Below are 24,086 nucleotides of genomic sequence, written 5' to 3'. Positions count from 1 at the left end.
TAGGGAGATCTTCAGGGGGGGTAGTGTTTATTTAAGGGGGGTTTGGGTTAGAGTAGGGGTATGTGGGTGGTGGGTTGTAATGTTGGGGGGTGGTATTGTGTTTTTTTTACAGGCAAAAGAGCTGGTTTCTTTGGGGCATGCCCCGCAAAAAGCCCTTTTAAGGTCTGGTAAGGTAATAGAGCTGTTAACTATTTTATTTAGATTAGGGTAGGGATTTTTTTTTATTTTGGGGGGCTTTGTTATTATATTAGGGGGCTTAGAGTAGGTGTAATTAGCTTAAAATTCTTGTAATCTTTTTAATTTTTTGTAATTTAGTGTTTGTTGTTTTTTGTAATTTAATTTAGTTTATTTAATTGTAGGTACTTGTAGTTAATTGATTTAATTTATTTATTGATAGTGTAGTGTTAGGTTTAATTGTAACTTAGGTTAGGATTTATTTTACAGGTAATTTTGGATTTATTTTAACTAGGTAGCTATTAAATAATTAATAACTATTTAATAGCTATTGTACCTAGTTAAAATAAATACAAAGTTGCCTGTAAAATAAATATAAATCCTAAAATAGCTACAATATAATGATTTGTTATATTGTAGCTATATTAGGGTTTATTTTACAGGTAAGTATTTAGCTTTAAATAGGAATACTTTAGTTAATAAGATTTAATTTATTTCATTAAAATAAAATTATATTTAAGTTAGGGGGGTGTTAAGGTTAGGGTTAGACTTAGCTTTAGGGGTTAATAACTTTATTAGAGTAGCGGCGAGCTCCGGTTGGCAGATTAGGGGTTAATACTCTAACGCCTAGATTTAGAGTTTGGCGTTAGCCATCAAAACCAGCGTTAGGGGCTCCTAACGCTGGTTTTGGGCTACCGCTGGTATTTAGAGTCAGTCAGGAAAGGGTCTAACGCTCACTTTCCAGCCGCGACTTTTCCATACCGCAGATCCCCCTACGCCATTTGCATATCCTATCTTTTCAATGTGATCTTTCTAACGCTGGTATTTAGAGTCTTGGCTGAAGTGAGCATTAGAATTCTAACGACAAGACTCCAGCCGCAGCAAAAAGCCAGGAGTTAAGAGCTTTCTGGGCTAACGGCGGTTCATAACGCTCTTAACTACTGTGCTCTAAAGTACACTAACACCCATAAACTACCTATGTACCCTTAAACCGAGGCCCCCCACATTGCCGCCATTCTATTTAATTTTTTTAACCCCTAATCTGCTGACCGCACACCGCCGCAACCTACGTTACTATGTACCCCTAATCTGCTGCCCCTAACACCGCCGACCCCTATATTATATTTATTAACCCCTAATCTGCCACCCCCCACGTCGCCGCTACCTACCTACACTTATTAACCCCTAATCTGCCTACCGGACCTCACCGCTACTATAATAAAGTTATTAACCCCTAATCTGCCTCACTCCCGCCTCAATAACCCTATAATAAATAGTATTAACCCCTAATCTGCCCTCCCTAACATCGCCGACACCTAACTTCAAGTATTAACCCCTAATCTGCCGACCGGACCTCACCGCTACGCTATTAAATGTATTAACCCCTAAAGCTAACTCTAACACTAACACCCCCCTAAGTTAAATATAATTTTTATCTAATGAAATAAATTAAATCTTATTAAATAAATTATTCCTATTTAAATCTAAATACTTACCTGTAAAATAAACCCTAATATAGCTACAATATAAATTATAATTATATTATAGCTATTTTAGGATTAATATTTATTTTACAGGCAACTTTGTATTTATTTTAACCAGGTACAATAACTATTAAATAGTTTAGAACTATTTAATAGCTACCTAGTTAAAATAATCACAAAATTACCTGTAAAATAAATCCTAACCTAAGTTACAATTAAACCTAACACTACACTATCAATAAATTAATTACATAAAATACCTACAAATAACTACAATTAAATAAACTAACTAAAGTACCAAAAATAAAAAAGAACTAAGTTAAAAAAAATAAAAAAAATAATTTACAAACATTAGAAAAATATTACAACAATTTTAAGCTAATTACACCTACTCTAAGCCCCCTAATAAAATAACAAAGCCCCCCAAAATAAAAAAATGCCCTACCCTATTCTAAAATAAAAATAGAAAAGCTCTTTTACCTTACCAGGCCTTAAAAAGGCCTTTTGCGGGGCATGCCCCAAAGAATTCAGCTCTTTTGCCTGTAAAAAAAAACAAAAAACAATTCCCCCCCAACATTACAACCCACCACCCACATACCCCTAATCTAACCCAAACCCCCCTTAAATAAACCTAACACTAAGCCCCTGAAGATCTCCCTACCTTATCTTCACCATGCCGGGTATCACCGATCCGTCCAAAGGAGCCTCCGAAGTTTTCATCCAAGCCCAAGCGGGGGCTGAAGAAGTCCATCATCGGGCTGAAGAGGTCCATCATCGGGCTGAAGTCTTGATCCAAGTGTCATATCACAGTAATTCTCAATCTCTATACTTCATGTTTTCCACGTTTCACTGTCCCTTTAAACATAATATCACATGACCGTTATGCCTTTATAAGCCCTCCTCTCTAATTCAACGATGCTTGGTAATTTGATTCGCATGAGGAGTGATCACAACTTTCAAGAAGCTCTCTCTATTTTCGTCAAGTGGTTTTCTAACTTTATATCTGCAAAGTTCTCATCAATCACAGGACAGCATACTTCATTCTGAAACGCTAACTGACATACAGCATGTCTGCAGTAGTTCGGCGTCTGACGTCATCAGCACTCCGGGAGTCAGTGTCGCAGCTCCTCTCTGTTGCCGGATTCTACACTGCTTCTCAGGACAACTTATTGCTAGCTAGCAAAGCCTTCACAAGTACACGCTGGTCATGAAGTGTTGGGTATCGTACTAAACATAAAGTTATTGCTGAAGTTACGATAATTTCATATGTTACAAAGACTGTATATACTAACAATTCAAGCTTATACATATACGTTACTAATGGAAAGTGTGCATGTTTAACATCTTCTGCATATATCCTGGTTATTTCTGCATACAATACACTGCCATAACTATCCTGCTGCATTCATAAATAAGGTTGCATATGAACTTTACTTACCTGAACATTCAAGCATTGTACCTGTGTGATAAGCTACAATCTATTTAAAGAGATACTAACAGAGCTTCAATTACATAAAGTAATAATTTATTCTATATCTAAAGAGATTATCTATTGTTTAGCAAATGCTATTATATTATTTAGGAGAGTATTAGCACATTCACATTGTTGTGCATATCTCCCGCAACTAAAGATAGTTGTAATTTACTTTTGACCTAAACAGGTCACCCTCAGTCAATGAGCAGAATAAGGTTCCTAGTTTATCAAGGTACCTAGGTTTGGTGTGAGACTGAGTGGAGTAGATACAACTGGGTTCACATTAATTATATAACAAATCCTCACATATTACCAAGCCACCCTTAACCCACTTGTATCTATAATGGATGTTACTGAATTGTCCAACCGTGTTGGAACCCTTTCTCAAAATATGGATATAATGATCCAGGGTCTTAGGGACCTCCAAGTTGAAAATCAGGAATTACGAAAATATATTAGGGATCATGTACCTGCTCAAACTTTACCATCACCTCTTGTTTCTCCTGAGCCACAAATATGTCCACCTGAGAGATTTTCTGGAGACAGAACTCAATTTAGAGACTTTAAAAATTCATGTACTTTATTATTTTCATTGAAACCAAGAACCTATCCTACTGAAAGGGTTAAAGTTCTAACGGTAATTTCTTATCTCACTGGTGAAGCCAAGGCATGGGCTAATGCATACTATGAGAAAGAAGATCCTATCTTAAACTCTTTAGAATCATTTTTTAATGCCATGTCCTTACTATATGAAGATCACGACAAACAAGCTTCAGCAGAAAATTCTATCAGACATTTGCGACAAGGTAGACGCCCTGTAGAAGAATATATAACTGATTTCAAAAGATGGGCACCTGACACACAGTGGAATAACCCAGCTTTGACAAATCAATTCCGTATTGGATTAGCGGATGCTCTAAAAGATGAATTGGCACGTGTGGTTATTCCTAAGGACTTAGAAAATCTTATGACCTTGTCTATATCTATTGATCGTCGTTTGAGGGAAAGGAAGATTGAAAGAGGGTCATCAGAATTATCTACCAAGAAAGCCTATAGCTCTCATTCAGTTTCCACTGTCCGTTCAACAGATGAGCCTATGGAGATAGGTTTTGTCAAAGGTCCTCTTAAACCTGAAGAAAAGGCTAGACGAAGACAACATAATCTTTGTTTATATTGTGCTGCTAAGGACCACGGAGTAAAGGAGTGTCCAATTCTGTTAAAATCAAAAAAGGGTAAGCAAGAGATAGCTCATTTAAATGAGACTGTTATAAAAAACTCATCTCACTTTACTCTTTCTGTTTGTCTACAGTGGGATCAACATCAACTTAAAGCCCAGGTGGTAATCGATTCAGGAGCAACTAATAATTTCATTCATTCATCTTTTGTTGAAAATCACAAGATTCCTATAATTAAAAAATTAATTGCATTACCTATTCGAGTCGTTGATGGTTCTTTTATCAATTCAGGTCCTGTTACCCATCATACAGATCCATTATCATTAACATTTTCATCAGGTCACTCTGAATTGTGTACCTTTGAGGTTATTCATTCTCCTTTGTACCCCATAATTCTAGGACTTTCATGGCTAAAGAAACATCAACCAACCATCTCATGGAATAGTGGTACTATTTCCTTCGACTCACCATATTGTAAAAAACACTGTACACAATCACAAACTATATTACAGGTTGATATCACAAATATACCAACAGAGTACTCAGATTTTTATGATGTTTTTGATAAGGTTGAGGCTCAATCTCTACCTCCCCACAGACCTTACGACTGTCCTATCGATTTAAAACCAAACAGTAAAATCCCTTATGGTCGTATATATCCACTCTCTGAACCAGAACTGCTTCATCTCAAAGGATATCTTGAGGAAAATCTAAAGAAAGGTTTTATTCGGCCTTCTACATCTTCAGCTGGTGCCGGGATCTTTTTCGTGAAGAATAAAGATGACAGTCTCAGGCCTATAATTGACTATAGACAACTGAACAACTGTACAATAAAAAATAGATATCCTTTACCTCTTATTCCAGAACTCATAGAGAGGTTACAGGGTGCTACCATTTTCACCAAACTGGATTTAAGAGGTGCATATAATTTAATTAGAATTCGCAAAGGTGATGAATGGTTAACTGCCTTTCGTACTAGGTATGGTCTCTATGAGTATTGTGTCATGCCTTTTGGTTTGTGCAATGCACCTGCAACTTTTCAGTTTTTCATTAATGATGTTTTCAAAGATTTACTTGACACATACATTGTCATTTATTTGGACGATATTCTCATTTATTCAAATTCCAAAGAGGATCACATACAACATGTCAGAACAGTTCTTTCAAGATTAAGACAGAACAACTTATATGTTAAGGCAGAAAAATGTATATTCAATTCTGATACTATTTCTTTCCTGGGGTATCATATTTCACCAAAAGGAATATCCATGGAGGACAACAAAGTACAAGCTATCACTAACTGGCCTATTCCAAAAAATAAGAAAGAGCTCCAGAGATTCTTAGGATTCTCAAATTTTTATAGAAAATTTATTAAAGGTTTCTCTACTATCGCAAAACCTCTCACACTACTCACCCGAAAGAATAACAAATACCACTGGAACCAACAGGCAGATGATTCTTTCAACGCTCTCAAACATAGTTTCATTACCGCTCCAATCCTACAATTCCCAGATCCATCGAAACAATATACATTAGAAGTAGATGCATCCGAATTTGCAATAGGAGCCATTCTGTCTCAAAGAGATTCTTCTACCAACATGCTTCATCCTGTCGCATATTATTCTCGGGTTATGAATTCGGCCGAAATTAATTACCCAATTGGGGAAAAAGAACTTCTAGCCATCAAGGCTGCATTAGAATTTTGGAGACATCTATTAGAAGGCGCAAGATTTCCAATCATCATATTTACAGATCATCGTAATCTACAATATCTAAAAACTAACAAAAGTCTTTCTTCCAGACAAGTCAGATGGAGTTTATTTTTTACTAGATTTGATTTTATAATCACTTATCGTCCAGGAGTAAGAAATACAAAGGCAGATGCTCTATCTAGATATTCAACTCCATTAACTGAGAGTTCTGAACTAAACTCAATAATACCACCAGAAAAATTCATTGGCCTTTTAGTGGGGAAAACATCTATTCTCAAAGAACAACAACAGAATGATCCATTGATTAATGATTCTAGGATTCATAAAGGTAATGATGGTTTTCTCTACCATGGTCATGCACTGTATGTTCCAGAATCTCTTAGGAATGACATTTTAGCTATGGCACATGATATTCCACTTTCAGGACATCCAGGTTTCAAGAAAACTCTTCATTTAATTCAAAGGGATTTCTGGTGGCCGCATATGATTCAGTCTGTAAAACAGTACATACAAGGGTGTGCTGTATGTACCAAATGTAAATCTCAAAGAATTCACCCTTATGGTTTACTTTTATCTCTTCCAATCGCTGACAGACCTTGGCAAGATATTGCCCTAGACTTCATTGTCGATCTACCTCCCTCTTCTAACAACACAGTCATCCTGGTTGTTGTGGATCTCTTTTCAAAAATGGCACATTTTATACCTATTCATACTTTGCCAACAGCTTCAGAAACAGCAGATTTGTTCATCAAACATATTGTCAGATTGCATGGGTTACCTAAGTCTATTACGACTTACAGGGGTACACAATTTACCTCTCGATTTTGGACACAACTCTGTTCTAGTTTGCATATTGATCGCCGTTTGAGTTCAGCTTACCATCCTCAAACAAACGGTCAGACCGAAAGGACTAATCAGAGTTTAGAGCAATATCTAAGATGCTACTGTACATTTCAGCAAGACAACTGGTCTTCTCTTCTACCTACTGCTGAATTCTCCTATAATAACACCATTAATTCATCTACCAATACAACTCCATTTTTCATTAACTATGGGTTTCATCCCTCTTATCATCTTCTTCAAAGATCAGAAAGTTCTTGTCCCTTGGTAAATGACACTGTGAATACAATTGCTGAAGGATTCATTCAACTAAAACAGATTTTACTACAATCTCAAGAAAGGCAAAAACGTTATTATGACTTAAGGAGAACGAAACCTCCTGAGTATAAGGTGGGAGATCTAGTTTGGTTGTCTTCTAAACACTTGAAGCTTCACATTCCCAGTAAAAAGCTTGGTTCTCTGTTTATTGGTCCTTACAAAATTATTAGGATTGTTAATGCTAATGCTGTCACTTTACAACTACCAAATTCTTTTAAGATACATCCAACATTTCATGTATCCCTTTTGAAACCTTATGTTCCAGTCAGAGATCAAGTCTTGACAACTCAAGTTCCGACACTCATTGAGGATGAAGTATCATATGAAGTTGATTCCATTTTGGATTCTAGATTCTATAAGAATTCTCTACAGTATTTAGTTCGGTGGAAAAATTATTCATCAGAAGAGGATTCTTGGGAACCATCCACTAACTTATCAGCCCCTAGATTGGTATCTCTGTTTCATCGCAGACATCCAGACCGTCCCAAACCCTGATCTGCGGAGCAGATCGTTAAGGGGGGTGTCCTGTCATATCACAGTAATTCTCAATCTCTATACTTCATGTTTTCCACGTTTCACTGTCCCTTTAAACATAATATCACATGACCGTTATGCCTTTATAAGCCCTCCTCTCTAATTCAACGATGCTTGGTAATTTGATTCGCATGAGGAGTGATCACAACTTTCAAGAAGCTCTCTCTATTTTCGTCAAGTGGTTTTCTAACTTTATATCTGCAAAGTTCTCATCAATCACAGGACAGCATACTTCATTCTGAAACGCTAACTGACATACAGCGTGTCTGCAGTAGTTCGGCGTCTGACGTCATCAGCACTCCGGGAGTCAGTGTCGCAGCTCCTCTCTGTTGCCGGATTCTACACTGCTTCTCAGGACAACTTATTGCTAGCTAGCAAAGCCTTCACAAGTACACGCTGGTCATGAAGTGTTGGGTATCGTACTAAACATAAAGTTATTGCTGAAGTTACGATAATTTCATATGTTACAAAGACTGTATATACTAACAATTCAAGCTTATACATATACGTTACTAATGGAAAGTGTGCATGTTTAACATCTTCTGCATATATCCTGGTTATTTCTGCATACAATACACTGCCATAACTATCCTGCTGCATTCATAAATAAGGTTGCATATGAACTTTACTTACCTGAACATTCAAGCATTGTACCTGTGTGATAAGCTACAATCTATTTAAAGAGATACTAACAGAGCTTCAATTACATAAAGTAATAATTTATTCTATATCTAAAGAGATTATCTATTGTTTAGCAAATGCTATTATATTATTTAGGAGAGTATTAGCACATTCACATTGTTGTGCATATCTCCCGCAACTAAAGATAGTTGTAATTTACTTTTGACCTAAACAGGTCACCCTCAGTCAATGAGCAGAATAAGGTTCCTAGTTTATCAAGGTACCTAGGTTTGGTGTGAGACTGAGTGGAGTAGATACAACTGGGTTCACATTAATTATATAACAAATCCTCACACCAAGCGGGCACTGAAGAGGTCCATCATCGGGCTGAAGTCTTCTATCAAGCGGCATCTTCAATCTTCATCCATCCGGAGCGGAGCCATCTTCTTCCAGCCGACGTGGATCCATCCTCTTCTACCGACGCCTACTAGCCAAATGACGGTTCCTTTAAATTACGTCATCCAAGATGGCGTCCCTCGAATTCCGATTGGCTGATAGGATTCTATCAGCCAATCGGAATTAAGGTAGGAAAAATCTGATTGGCTGATTGAATCAGCCAATCAGATTCAAGTTCAATCCGATTGGCTGATCCAATCAGCCAATCAGATTGAGCTCGCATTCTATTGGCTGTTCCGATCAGTGATACCCGGCGTGGTGAAGATAAGGTAGGGAGATCTTCAGGGGCTTAGTGTTAGGTTTATTTAAGGGGGGTTTGGGTTAGATTAGGGGTATGTGGGTGGTGGGTTGTAATGTTGGGGGGGTATTGTATGTTTTTTTTTTTTACAGGCAAAAGAGCTGAATTCTTTGGGGCATGCCCCGCAAAAGGCCCTTTTAAGGGGTGGTAAGGTAAAAGAGCTTTTCTATTTGTATTTTAGAATAGGGTAGGGCATTTTTTTATTTTGGGGGGCTTTGTGATTTTATTAGGGGGCTTAGAGTAGGTGTAATTAACTTAAAATTGTAATATTTTTCTAATGTTGTAATGTAAATTATTTTTTTATTTTTTGTAACTTAGTTCTTTTTTTATTTTTGGTACTTTAGTTAGTTTATTTAATTGTATTTATTTGTAGGTATTTTATGTAATTAATTTATTGATAGTGTAGTGTTAGGTTTAATTGTAACTTAGGTTAGGATTTATTTTACAGGTAATTTTGTAATTATTTTAACTAGGTAGCTATTAAATAGTTCTTAACTATTTAATAGCTATTGTACCTGGTTAAAATAAATACAAAGTTACCTTTAAAATAAATATTAATCCTAAAATAGCTACAATACAATTATTATTTATATTGTAGCTATATTAGGGTTTATTTTACAGGTAAGTATTTAGATTTAAATAGGAATAATTTATTTAATAAGAGTTATTTTATTTCGTTAGATAAAAATTATATTTAACTTAGGGGGGTGTTAGTGTTAGGGTTAGACTTTAGGGGTTAATAAATTTAATAGAGTAGCGGTGAGGTCCTGTCGGCAGATTAGGGGTTAATACTTGAAGTTAGGTGTCGGTGATGTTATGGAGGGCAGATTAGGGGTTAATAATATTTATTATAGGGTTATTGAGGCGGGAGTGAGGCGGATTAGGGGTTAATGCATTTATTATAGTAGCGGTGAGGTCCGGTCGGCAGATTAGGGGTTAATAAGTGTAGGTAGGTGGCGGCGACATTGGGAGCGGCAGATTAGGGGTTAATAAATATAATATAGGGGTCGGCGGTGTTAGGGGCGACAGATTAGGGGCACATAGCGATAACATAGGTGGCGGCGGTGTACGGAGCGGAAGATTAGGGGTTAAAAAAATATGCAGGGGTCAGCGATAGCGGGGGCGGCAGATTAGGGGTTAATAAGTGTAATTCTAGGGGTGTTTAGACTCGGGTACATGTTAGGGTGTTAGGTGCAGACTTAGAAAGTGTTTCCCCATAGGAAACAATTGGGCTGCGTTAGGAGCTGAACGCTGCTTTTTTGCAGGTGTTAGGGTTTTTTTCAGCTCAAACGGCCCCATTGTTTCCTATGGGGGAATCGTGCACGAGCACGTTTTTGAAGCTGGCCACGTCCGTAAGCACCTCTGGTATTGAGAGTTGCAGTGGCGGTAAATTATGCTATACTCTCCCTATTTGGAGCCTAACGCAGCCCTTCTGTGAACTCTAAATACCAGCGGTATTTAAAAGGTGCGGGGGGAAAAAAGCATGCGTAGCTAACGCACCCCTTTGGCCGCAGAACTCTAAATCTAGCCATAAGTTAGGTGTCAGCAATGTTAGGGAGGGCAGATTAGGGGTTAATATTATTTATTATAGGGGTTGCGAGGCGGGAGTGCGGCGGTTTAGGGGTTAATACATTTATTAGAGTAGCGGCAAGGTCCGGTCGGCAGATTAGGGGTTAATAAGTGTAGGTAGGTAGCGGCAACGTTGGGGAAGCAGATTAGGGGTTAATAAATATTATGTAGGTGTCTGCGATGTTAGGGGCAGAATATTAGGGGTTCATAGGGATAATGTAGGCGGCGGCGATGTGCGGTCGGCAGATTAGGGGTTAAAAAATGTTATTATAGTGGCGGCGATGTGGGGGGACCTCGGTTTAGGGGTAGATAAGTAGTTTATGGGTGTTAGTGTACTTTATAGCACAGTAGTTAAGAGCTTTATGAACCGGCATTAGCCCAGAAAGCTCTTAACTACTGACTTTTTTCTGCGGCTGGAGTCTTGTCGGTAGAGGGTCTTCAGCCAAGACTCTAAATACCGGCGTTAGGAAGATCCCATTGAAAAGATAGGATACGTAAGGGGATCTGGGGTATGGAAAAGTTGCGGCTGGAAAGTGAGCGTTAGACCCTTTCCTGGCTGACTCTAAATACCAGCGGGCGGTAAAAAGGCAGCATTAGGACCCCTTAATGCTGCTTTTGACAACTAACGCAGAAATCTAAATCTAGGCGAAAGCTTTTTATAACCTCTACTTGATATAATAAAGCTTTTTATAACCTCTACTTGCTAGAATAAAGCAATTTATAACCACTACTTGCTAGAATATAAAGCAATTTATAACCACTACTTGCTAGAATAAAGCTTTTTATAACCACTGCTTGCTAGAATAAAGCTTTTTATAACCTCTACTTGCTAAAATTAAGCTATTTATAACCACTACTTGCTATAATAAAGCTTTTTTATTACCTCTACTTGATATAATAAAGCTTTTTATAACCTCTACTTTCTAGAATAAAGCAATGTATAACCACTACTTGCTAGAATATAAAGCTATTTATAACCACTACTTGCTAGAATAAAGCTTTTTATAACCACTACTTGCTAGAATAAAGCTTTTTATAACCAGTACTTTCTAGAATAAAGCTTTTTATAACCACTACTTGCTAGAATAAAGCTTTTTATAACCTCTACTTGCTAGAATATAAAGTAATTTATAACCACTACTTGCTAGAATATAAAGCTATTTATAACCACTGCTTGCTAGAATAAAGCTTTTTATAACAAGTACTTGCAAGAATATAAAGCTTTTTATAACCTCTACTTGCTAGAATAAAGCTTTTTATAACCAGTACTTTCTAGAAAAAAGCTTTTTATAACCAGTACTTTCTAGAATAAAGCTTTTTATAACAACTACTTGCTAGAATAAAGCTTTTTATAACCTCTACTTTCTAGAATAAAGTAATTTATAACCACTACTTGCTAGAATATAAAGCTATTTATAACCACTACTTGCTAGAATAAAGCTTTTTACAACAAGTACTTGCAAGAATATAAAGCTTTTTATAACCTCTACTTGCTAGAATATAAAGTAATTTATAACCACTACTTGCTAGAATATAAAGCTATTTATAACCACTGCTTGCTAGAATAAAGCTTTTTATAACAAGTACTTGCAAGAATATAAAGCTTTTTATAACCTCTACTTGCTAGAATAAAGCTTTTTATAACCAGTACTTTCTAGAAAAAAGCTTTTTATAACCAGTACTTTCTAGAATAAAGCTTTTTATAACAACTACTTGCTAGAATAAAGCTTTTTATAACCTCTACTTTCTAGAATAAAGTAATTTATAACCACTACTTGCTAGAATATAAAGCTATTTATAACCACTACTTGCTAGAATAAAGCTTTTTACAACAAGTACTTGCAAGAATATAAAGCTTTTTATAACCTCTACTTGCTAGAATAAAGCTTTTTATAACCACTACTTGCTAGAATAAAGCTTTTTATAACCTCTACTTGCTAGAATATAAAGCAATTTATAACCACTACTTTCTAGAATAAAGCATTTTATAACCTCTACTTGCTAGAATAAAGCTTTTTATAACCAATACTTGCTAGAATAAAGCTTTTTATAACCTCTACTTGTTAGAATAAAGCTTTTTATAACCACTACTTGCTAGAATAAAGCTTTTTATAACAAGTACTTGCAAGAATATAAAGCTTTTTATAACCACTACTTGCTAGAATAAAGCTTTTTATAACCAGTACTTTCTAGAATAAAGCTTTTTATAACCAGTACTTTCTAGAATAAAGCTTTTTATAACCACTACTTGCTAGAATAAAGCTTTTTATAACCTCTACTTGCTAGAATATAAAGCAATTTATAACCACTACTTGCTAGAATAAAGCTTTTTATAACCTCTACTTGCTAGAATAAAGCTTTTTATAACCACTACTTGCTAGAATAAAGCTTTTTATAACCTCTACTTGTTAGAATAAAGCTTTTTATAACCACTACTTGCTAGAATAAAGCTTTTTATAGGAAGTACTTGCAAGAGTATAAATCTTTTTATAACCTCTACTTGCTAGAATAAAGCTTTTTATAACCAGTACTTTCTAGAATAAAGCTTTTTATAACCAGTACTTTCTAGAATAAAGCTTTTTATAACCTTTACTTTCTAGAATAAAGCAATTTATAACAAGTAATTGCAAGAATATAAAGCTTTTTATAACATCTACTTGCTAGAATAAAGCTTTTTATAACCACTACTTGCTAGAATAAAGCTTTTTATAACCTCTACTTGCTAGAATATAAAGCAATTTATAACCACTACTTGCTAGAATAAAGCTTTTTATAACATCTACTTGATAGAATAAAGCAATTTATAACCACTACTTGCTAGAATATAAAGCTATTTATAACCACTACTTGCTAGAATAAAGCTTTTTATAACCACTACTTGCTAGAATAAAGCTTTTTATAACCAGTACTTTCTAGAATAAAGCTTTTTATAACCACTACTTGCTAGAATAAAGCTTTTTATAACCTCTACTTGCTAGAATATAAAGTAATTTATAACCACTACTTGCTAGAATATAAAGCTATTTATAACCACTGCTTGCTAGAATAAAGCTTTTTATAACAAGTACTTGCAAGAATATAAAGCTTTTTATAACCTCTACTTGCTAGAATAAAGCTTTTTATAACCAGTACTTTCTAGAAAAAAGCTTTTTATAACCAGTACTTTCTAGAATAAAGCTTTTTATAACAACTACTTGCTAGAATAAAGCTTTTTATAACCTCTACTTTCTAGAATAAAGTAATTTATAACCACTACTTGCTAGAATATAAAGCTATTTATAACCACTACTTGCTAGAATAAAGCTTTTTACAACAAGTACTTGCAAGAATATAAAGCTTTTTATAACCTCTACTTGCTAGAATATAAAGTAATTTATAACCACTACTTGCTAGAATATAAAGCTATTTATAACCACTGCTTGCTAGAATAAAGCTTTTTATAACAAGTACTTGCAAGAATATAAAGCTTTTTATAACCTCTACTTGCTAGAATAAAGCTTTTTATAACCAGTACTTTCTAGAAAAAAGCTTTTTATAACCAGTACTTTCTAGAATAAAGCTTTTTATAACAACTACTTGCTAGAATAAAGCTTTTTATAACCTCTACTTTCTAGAATAAAGTAATTTATAACCACTACTTGCTAGAATATAAAGCTATTTATAACCACTACTTGCTAGAATAAAGCTTTTTACAACAAGTACTTGCAAGAATATAAAGCTTTTTATAACCTCTACTTGCTAGAATAAAGCTTTTTATAACCACTACTTGCTAGAATAAAGCTTTTTATAACCTCTACTTGCTAGAATATAAAGCAATTTATAACCACTACTTTCTAGAATAAAGCATTTTATAACCTCTACTTGCTAGAATAAAGCTTTTTATAACCAATACTTGCTAGAATAAAGCTTTTTATAACCTCTACTTGTTAGAATAAAGCTTTTTATAACCACTACTTGCTAGAATAAAGCTTTTTATAACAAGTACTTGCAAGAATATAAAGCTTTTTATAACCACTACTTGCTAGAATAAAGCTTTTTATAACCAGTACTTTCTAGAATAAAGCTTTTTATAACCAGTACTTTCTAGAATAAAGCTTTTTATAACCACTACTTGCTAGAATAAAGCTTTTTATAACCTCTACTTGCTAGAATATAAAGCAATTTATAACCACTACTTGCTAGAATAAAGCTTTTTATAACCTCTACTTGCTAGAATAAAGCTTTTTATAACCACTACTTGCTAGAATAAAGCTTTTTATAACCTCTACTTGTTAGAATAAAGCTTTTTATAACCACTACTTGCTAGAATAAAGCTTTTTATAAGAAGTACTTGCAAGAGTATAAATCTTTTTATAACCTCTACTTGCTAGAATAAAGCTTTTTATAACCAGTACTTTCTAGAATAAAGCTTTTTATAACCAGTACTTTCTAGAATAAAGCTTTTTATAACCTTTACTTTCTAGAATAAAGCAATTTATAACAAGTAATTGCAAGAATATAAAGCTTTTTATAACATCTACTTGCTAGAATAAAGCTTTTTATAACCACTACTTGCTAGAATAAAGCTTTTTATAACCTCTACTTGCTAGAATATAAAGCAATTTATAACCACTACTTGCTAGAATAAAGCTTTTTATAACATCTACTTGATAGAATAAAGCTTTTTATAACCACTACTTGCTAGAATAAAGCTTTTTATAACCCCTACTTGTTAGAATAAAGCTTTTTATAACCACTACTTGCTAGAATAAAGCTTTTTATAACAAGTACTTTCTAGAAAAAAGCTTTTTATAACCAGTACTTTCTAGAATAAAGCTTTTTATAACAACTACTTGCTAGAATAAAGCTTTTTATAACCTCTACTTTCTAGAATAAAGTAATTTATAACCACTACTTGCTAGAATATAAAGCTATTTATAACCACTACTTGCTAGAATAAAGCTTTTTACAACAAGTACTTGCAAGAATATAAAGCTTTTTATAACCTCTACTTGCTAGAATATAAAGTAATTTATAACCACTACTTGCTAGAATATAAAGCTATTTATAACCACTGCTTGCTAGAATAAAGCTTTTTATAACAAGTACTTGCAAGAATATAAAGCTTTTTATAACCTCTACTTGCTAGAATAAAGCTTTTTATAACCAGTACTTTCTAGAAAAAAGCTTTTTATAACCAGTACTTTCTAGAATAAAGCTTTTTATAACAACTACTTGCTAGAATAAAGCTTTTTATAACCTCTACTTTCTAGAATAAAGTAATTTATAACCACTACTTGCTAGAATATAAAGCTATTTATAACCACTACTTGCTAGAATAAAGCTTTTTATAACAAGTACTTGCAAGAATATAAAGCTTTTTATAACCTCTACTTGCTAGAATAAAGCTTTTTATAACCACTACTTGCTAGAATAAAGCTTTTTATAACCTCTACTTGCTAGAATATAAAGCAATTTATAACCACTACTTTCTAGAATAAAGCATTTTATAACCTCTACTTGCTAGAATAAAGCTTTTTATAACCAATACTTGCTAGAATAAAGCTTTTTATAACCTCTACTTGTTAGAATAAAGCTTTTTATAACCACTACTTGCTAGAATAAAGCTTTTTATAACAAGTACTTGCAAGAATATAAAGCTTTTTATAACCACTACTTGCTAGAATAAAGCTTTTTATAACCAGTACTTTCTAGAATAAAGCTTTTTATAACCACTACTTTCTAGAATAAAGCTTTTTATAACCACTACTTGCTAGAATAAAGCTTTTTATAACCTCTACTTGCTAGAATATAAAGCAATTTATAACCACTACTTGCTAGAATAAAGCTTTTTATAACCTCTACTTGCTAGAATAAAGCTTTTTATAACCACTACTTGCTAGAATAAAGCTTTTTATAACCTCTACTTGTTAGAATAAAGCTTTTTATAACCACTACTTGCTAGAATAAAGCTTTTTATAAGAAGTACTTGCAAGAGTATAAATCTTTTTATAACCTCTACTTGCTAGAATAAAGCTTTTTATAACCAGTACTTTCTAGAATAAAGCTTTTTATAACCAGTACTTTCTAGAATAAAGCTTTTTATAACCTTTACTTTCTAGAATAAAGCAATTTATAACAAGTAATTGCAAGAATATAAAGCTTTTTATAACATCTACTTGCTAGAATAAAGCTTTTTATAACCACTACTTGCTAGAATAAAGCTTTTTATAACCTCTACTTGCTAGAATATAAAGCAATTTATAACCACTACTTGCTAGAATAAAGCTTTTTATAACATCTACTTGATAGAATAAAGCTTTTTATAACCACTACTTGCTAGAATAAAGCTTTTTATAACCCCTACTTGTTAGAATAAAGCTTTTTATAACCACTACTTGCTAGAATAAAGCTTTTTATAACAAGTACTTGCAAGAATATAAAGCTTTTTATAACCAGTACTTTCTAGAATAAAGCTTTTTATAACCACTACTTTCTAGAATAAAGCTTTTTATAACCACTACTTGCTAGAATAAAGATTTTTATAACCTCTACTTGCTAGAATATAAAGTAATTTATAACCACTACTTGCTAGAATATAAAGCTATTTATAACCACTACTTGCTAGAATAAAGCTTTTTATAACAAGTACTTGCAAGAATATAAAGCTTTTTATAACCTCTACTTGCTAGAATAAAGCTTTTTACAACCAGTACTTTCTAGAATAAAGCTTTTTATAACCAGTACTTTCTAGAATAAAGCTTTTTATAACAACTGCTTGCTAGAATAAAGCTTTTTATAACCTCTACTTTCTAGAATAAAGCAAATTATAACCACTACTTGCTAGAATATCAAGCTATTTATAACCACTACTTGCTAGACTAAAGCTTTTTATAACAAGTACTTGCAAGAATATAAAACTTTTTATAACCTCTACTTGCTAGAATAAAGCTTTTTATAACCACTACTTGCTAGAATAAAGCTTTTTATAACCTCTACTTGCTAGAATATAAAGCAATTTATAACCACTACTTGCTAGAATAAAGCTTTTTATAACAAGTACTTGTAAGAATATAAAGCTTTTTATAACCAGTACTTTCTAGAATAAAGCTTTTTATAACCACTACTTTCTAGAATAAAGCTTTTTATAACCACTACTTGCTAGAATAAAGCTTTTTATAACCTCTACTTGCTAGAATATAAAGTAATTTATAACCACTACTTGCTAGAATATAAAGCTATTTATAACCACTACTTGCTAGAATAAAGCTTTTTATAACAAGTACTTGCAAGAATATAAAGCTTTTTATAACCTCTACTTGCTAAAATAAAGCTTTTTATAACCAGTACTTTCTAGAATAAAGCTTTTTATAACCAGTACTTTCTAGAATAAAGCTTTTTATAACAACTGCTTGCTAGAATAAAGCTTTTTATAACCTCTACTTTCTAGAATAAAGCAAATTATAACCACTACTTGCTAGAATATAAAGCTATTTATAACCACTACTTGCTAGAATAAAGCTTTTTATAACAAGTACTTGCAAGAATATAAAGCTTTTTATAACCTCTACTTGCTAGAATAAAGCTTTTTATAACCACTACTTGCTAGAATAAAGCTTTTTATAACCTCTACTTGCTAGAATATAAAGCAATTTATAACCACTACTTGCTAGAATAAAGCTTTTTATAACCAGTACTTTCTAGAATAAAGCTTTTTATAACAACTACTTGCTAGAATAAAGCTTATTATAGCCTCTACTTGTTAGAATAAAGCTTTTTATAACCACTACTTACTAGAATAAAGCTTTTTATAACCAGTACTTTCTAGAATAAAGCTTTTTATAACCACTACTTGCTAGAATAAAGCTTTTTATAAACAGTACTTTCTAGAATAAAGCTCTTCATAACCACTACTTGCTAGAATAAAGCTTTTTATAACCAGTACTTTCTATAATAAAGCTTTTTATAATCACTACTTGCTAGAATAAAGCTTTTTATAACCTCTACTTGCTAGAATATACAGCTTTTTATAACCACTACTTGCTAGAATAAAGCTTTTTTATAACCAGTACTTTCTAGAATAAAGCTTTTTATAATCACTACTTGCTATAATAAAGCTTTTTATAACCTCTACTTGCTAGAAAAAAGCTTTTTATAACCTCTACTTGCTAGAATATAAAGCAATTTATAACCTCTACTTGCTAGAATAAAGCTTTTTATAACCTCTACTTGCTAGAAAAAAGCTTTTTATAACCACTACTTGCTAGAATAAAGCTTTTTATAACCAGCACTTTCTAGAATAAAGCTTTTGATAACCACTACTTGCTAGAATAAAGCTTTTTATAACTACTACTTGCTAGAATATAAAGCAATTTATAACCACTACTTGCTAGAATATAAATCAATTTATAACCACTACTTGCTAGAATAAACCAGAACTTTCTAGAATAAAGCTTTTGATAACCACTACTTGCTAGAATAAAGCTTTTAATAACCACTACTTGCTAGAATATAAAGCAATTTAAAACCACTACTTGCTAGAATATAAAGCAATTTATAACCACTACTTGCTAGAATAAAGCTTTTTATAACCTCTACTTGCTAGAATAAAGCTTTTTATAACCACTACTTGTTAGAATAAAGCTTTTTATAACCAGTACTTTCTAGAATAAAGCTTTTTATAACCACTTCTTGCTAGAATAAAGCTTTTTATAACCAGTACTTTCTAGAATAAAGCTTTTTATAATCACTACTTGCTAGAATAAAGCTTTATATAATCTCTACTTGCTATAATATAAAGCTTTTTATAACCACTACTTGCTAGAATAAAGCTTTTTATAACCAGTACTTTCTAGAATAAAGCTTTTTATAATCACTACTTGCTTGAATAAAGCTTTTTATAACCACTACTTGCTATAATAAAGCTTTTTAGAACCTCTACTTGCTAGAATATAAAGCAATTTATAACCACTACTTGCTAGAATGTCAGTAACACTAAATAAACTACAGATGTATTGTAGAATCGAATATTTAATTTTTCTTTTTGTAGCTAAAAATCTAATTTGACATGAATTGCGTGGGCTGTAGCCATGGCAGACCAACCCCCCTTCTTCGTGGTTACATAGGATGCATTGCAAATCTTTGTCCTAATTCATCAAAAGGAATTGCTGTCAAGTAATCTTAGAAAGATCACTTCAAAAGACCCTTTTTGATCACTACCTAGAAATGTGTAATAAAATTTCCTATCAGATCACAGCCTAGCGACAAATTTTGTGGAAAGGTGACCATTCACTGCTGTATTAGATAAACATCTGTGCTGGCTAACAGAGAGACATGTTTAACCCTTTGAGTGCTGTAAGCATATCAAATTTAATTCGTGATTTTAAAAAGAGAAATTAGAAATTCATCTATATGAACTGTATAATTCTCAAAGATTTAATTGATACCCAGACTGTATAAATATCTATATATGGATATAGGAAATGCAATTCAGATTTGTAATAGATTAAATAACAATTGTAATAATCCCATTTTAATATGTATATATATATATATATATATATATCAATCATATTTTAGTTTTTTTATCTTCCAGATGGGGCTTATAGATGCTGATACAGGATTGCCTGCAAGGGGTGACCTAACTCATATCATATGGTGTATAGGAAGTCTATATAAATATTTTCTATTTTAACATAGAATTGATAATACTAGTGTATGATCTCAAATTGTACAAAACTGGTGTGACAGCCAAACAAATTGACTGTTTAAAACATATGTTCCCAGTAGGCCAATCAAATGTTTCAGCTCGAAGGGCCAATCAATGCTCAGCTCCATTAGGGACAATCCAAAGACATGCACCGTGGGGCGTAACCAAAAAGGTTCACTGATGATTAGAATAAAAATGGGTGGGGTTATATCGTGTGATATAACCTCAGGCAAGAGAAGAAAAGAGGAGGGCTCTGTGCTGAATTTTGACTGACAAACTGTTGCCTTTCGATCCAGTCTATTATAAAGCAATCTGGGCCTAATTTTTATCCATCTTGCAAAATGCACATCTTTTAATTTATGAGGTGAAATTGGATTTATCAGAGGAACTCTGGAAGCTGAAACATTGATTTGTTTATTTGGGTGATGTATGACTGTTCTATGTTTTTAATTTTTTAGACAAAGGTATTCTAAGACTATAGTCAGATTGCAGCTAGTAATTTAAAAAGCATATTTTCGGCTAGATTACGAGTTTGGCGTTATCCTTAAAAAGCAGCGTTAAGGGGTCCTAACTCTGCTTTTTTAACGGTTTAGCGGTTAATACATTTATTAAAGTGGCGGCGATGTCCGGTCGGCAGATTAGGGGTTAATAAATGTAGGTAGGTTGCAGCGTCGTTGGCGCGGCAGATTAGGGGTTAATAAATATAATATAGGTGTCGGCGATGTTAGGGGCAGCAGATTAGGGGTTCATAGGGATAATGTAGGTGGCGGCGGTGTCCGGAGCGGCAGATTAGGGGTTAATAGTATAATGCAGGTGGTGACGATATTGGGGGCGGCAGATTAGAGGTTAATAAGTGTAAGATTAGGGGTGTTTAGACTCTGGGTTCATGTTAGGGTGTTAGGTGTAGACTTATTTTTTATTTTCCCATAGGAAACAATGGGGCTGCGTTAGAAGCTGACCGCTGCTTTTTTGCAGGTGTTAGGTTTTTTTTCAGCCGTCTCAACCCCATTGTTTCCTTTGGGGAAATCGTGCACGAGCACGTTTAGCCAGCTTACCGCTACCGTAAGCAACGCTGGTATTACAGGGAGAAGTGGAGCTAAATTTTGCTCAACGCTCACTTTTCTGAGGCTAATGCAGCCATTCAGAAAACTTGTAATAACAGCGTTGTTTAAAGTGAGCACTGGGAAAAAAAGGAGCATTAGCAACGCAAATCTTTACCGACAAAACTTGTAATCTAGGCGTTTGTGTTTTAAGTTATATCCATAATCCTGTGTAGTTTAAAACTAGTCTTTTTGTATGCTAAATAATTAATTTATTTGCTAGGTAATGATGTTAGAATTTGCCTTATTGTAGATGAAAATAATTGATTTATTAGACAGGGTTTTACACTAAAGATTTATAAGTCAGTCATAGTGAACTCTTTCAGAACTGTATATAAACTGGTTATTGTGATTAAGGTAAAATTTTAAAGGTATATTTTTATGATCTTTGTATAGAATATTGTAACAGCATAAGTGTGTATCATCTGATTCATAATCTGGTTTTCTATAAATATAATTCAATGTGTCCCAGGATCAGCTTCCTGGCGTTGCACAGGCCTCGTCATCTGTGAGTGCCCCATTCAAGATGGCCACAGCGTCTACTTTCGTTTGTGTGACGCTTCCAGTTTCCAGTGACATAATTTCCGTCCATGGCAGTCGGAATCTGGTCAGTGAACAGAGCGGATCGTCCCCCCTGGGCTCCACAGGTAAGAAGGGAGCACCATGGGGGGGGACACGCACAAGGGGGAAGGCCTATAGAGCAACAAGGGCTTCCACTATGACTGGCAATACAGGAGGGGAAGCCATAATGGCCCCCTCTTCACGCTCACAGCCTAATGTAGGTGCTTGCAAGGCCAAGGCGGCCCCCCTTCACACGCCACGGCACAAAGTAAGGGGAAAACCCCAGTGGCCCGAGCAGGGCCTAAAGGGGCAAAAATGGCTGCAGCCCTAAATGTTAGCGCTGCTTGTTCAGAGGATTTAAATGCCGGTGTGCTGCAGGGTACGTTAACGCCCAGCAGAAAATGAGTGAACGAGCAGGGTCAAGTGGTAACAAGGGGTGCAGTAAAAAGAGGGCATGCAAAAATCAGCACTAATTTGTGTGAGGGATTAGCGCGTAGTGATAGCGAGGATGCAGGCCCATCAGGAATGGGTCGCACTCAAGGGCATAGCAGGGCAGTTAGATTTGAGGATGAGTACGATTGTGTACCTGCAGCCAGTTGATATTCGGATGAGGAACCGAATATGCAATTTGGTGTGAGTGACAGTGATTGCGAGGGTGCACAGGAGTACGGGGCTGTTGGAGGTAGGGAGGAGACCACTGGCTCTTCCCGTGGTACTCCCCTCTTGTCTTCTGTATTTCAGGTTTTCAATGGCGTCCACATCTGGCAGTGATGCAGCCCCTCAGAGGTCGCAGGCTCTCGTTCCCAGAGTGGCTACGGTGGGATCAGACGGTCCCAGTACATCTAGATCTGGACAAGGACCTTTGGCGCTTACTACCGGTGAGTTTCAATTTGTTTCTTCCCAGGATGGGTATGAGTCATCCACTTCTAGTGGGTCAGGGTCTGAAAGTGGTAGGTCCCTGGGCTTGCATACTAAAGGGCATCAGAGGATGTACAGGATGCTCAGAAAAATGAGCAAAACAAAGTCTGGGGGCAGTAGTGGGGATATCCAGCTCCGGCGTTTTGACCCCAGGGGGTGCAGGAAGGCTCACCACAGGCTGTAGACAGAAAAGCAGCACTGCACAGTGATACATACTCATGCAAAGTACATAGCCTTCACACCCACCTGAAGTAAAAAATGGTGAGGAGATTACAAGACGGTAAGTACGTCAATATATTTAAGCTATCCGCTGAAGCGCATCGGCTCAAAGAAATGGCGGAGGACGGGCCCGAAAAAATTTAAGAGGCCTGATTCGTTTGAGGAATGGCATTGTTGCTTTAGGGTGTATGCTACGTGCTATTTGGAATGGTTCCCCGAATGCGGATGGAGCATTGAAAGACTATGACGTGACCTACAGGAAGAAAAAGGTGGGTAATCATTTGCTTGATTTTGGCACCTTGGAACTTCACCTTTGGGCTCATCTTGACCCTGAAAGGGTGTCACAGGCAGCCCCTGGGGCTGTCATTCAAGGGTCGCAATAACCCTCGCAATTTCGACGGTGGCCGGTGGGGGTATGCTGGCGCTTCCAAGAAAAATTGTGCAATAGAAGTGCATTATGCACATTCAAGTACGTGTGTAAATTCTGCAGTGGGCAGCACCCTGGTGTTGACTGCATTAAAAAAAAGGGACCCCGAGGCTTGGGGGTTTGGGTCAAAAGGAAATGCTTTAGGTAAGGGCGGAAACGTTGTTTAAGGTCATCACAATTGGTAAGTGGTTGAGTAGGTACCCAAACAGGGCGGCTGTTGTCTTGGTGGATTCCAGCCTGCGCTATGGCTTCACTATCCTGGTGGTGGTGTGAATGGTGAGGTGTTTGGGACCTGACTCAGCGGGTTTAAAGAGTCGTAAGAAAGGCCTTGAAGAGGCTGAAACGCGTTGACTATTAGCTGGTAAGCTTATTTTCAATTATTCATTTAAAGTTTGGACGTTCTACACTATTTTGTTATACCTTTACAGGACATTGCATTGGGGACTTAACTGGATAAGAAAGTAACCATTAGGATCTAATCAGATTCCCATCACTGGAGTTCTACCACAAGATTCACA

Source organism: Bombina bombina, chromosome 7 (genome assembly GCF_027579735.1).
Source record: "Bombina bombina isolate aBomBom1 chromosome 7, aBomBom1.pri, whole genome shotgun sequence".
Classification (NCBI taxonomy): Eukaryota; Metazoa; Chordata; class Amphibia; order Anura; family Bombinatoridae; genus Bombina; species Bombina bombina.
Note: the sequence above shows the minus strand (reverse complement) of the source record.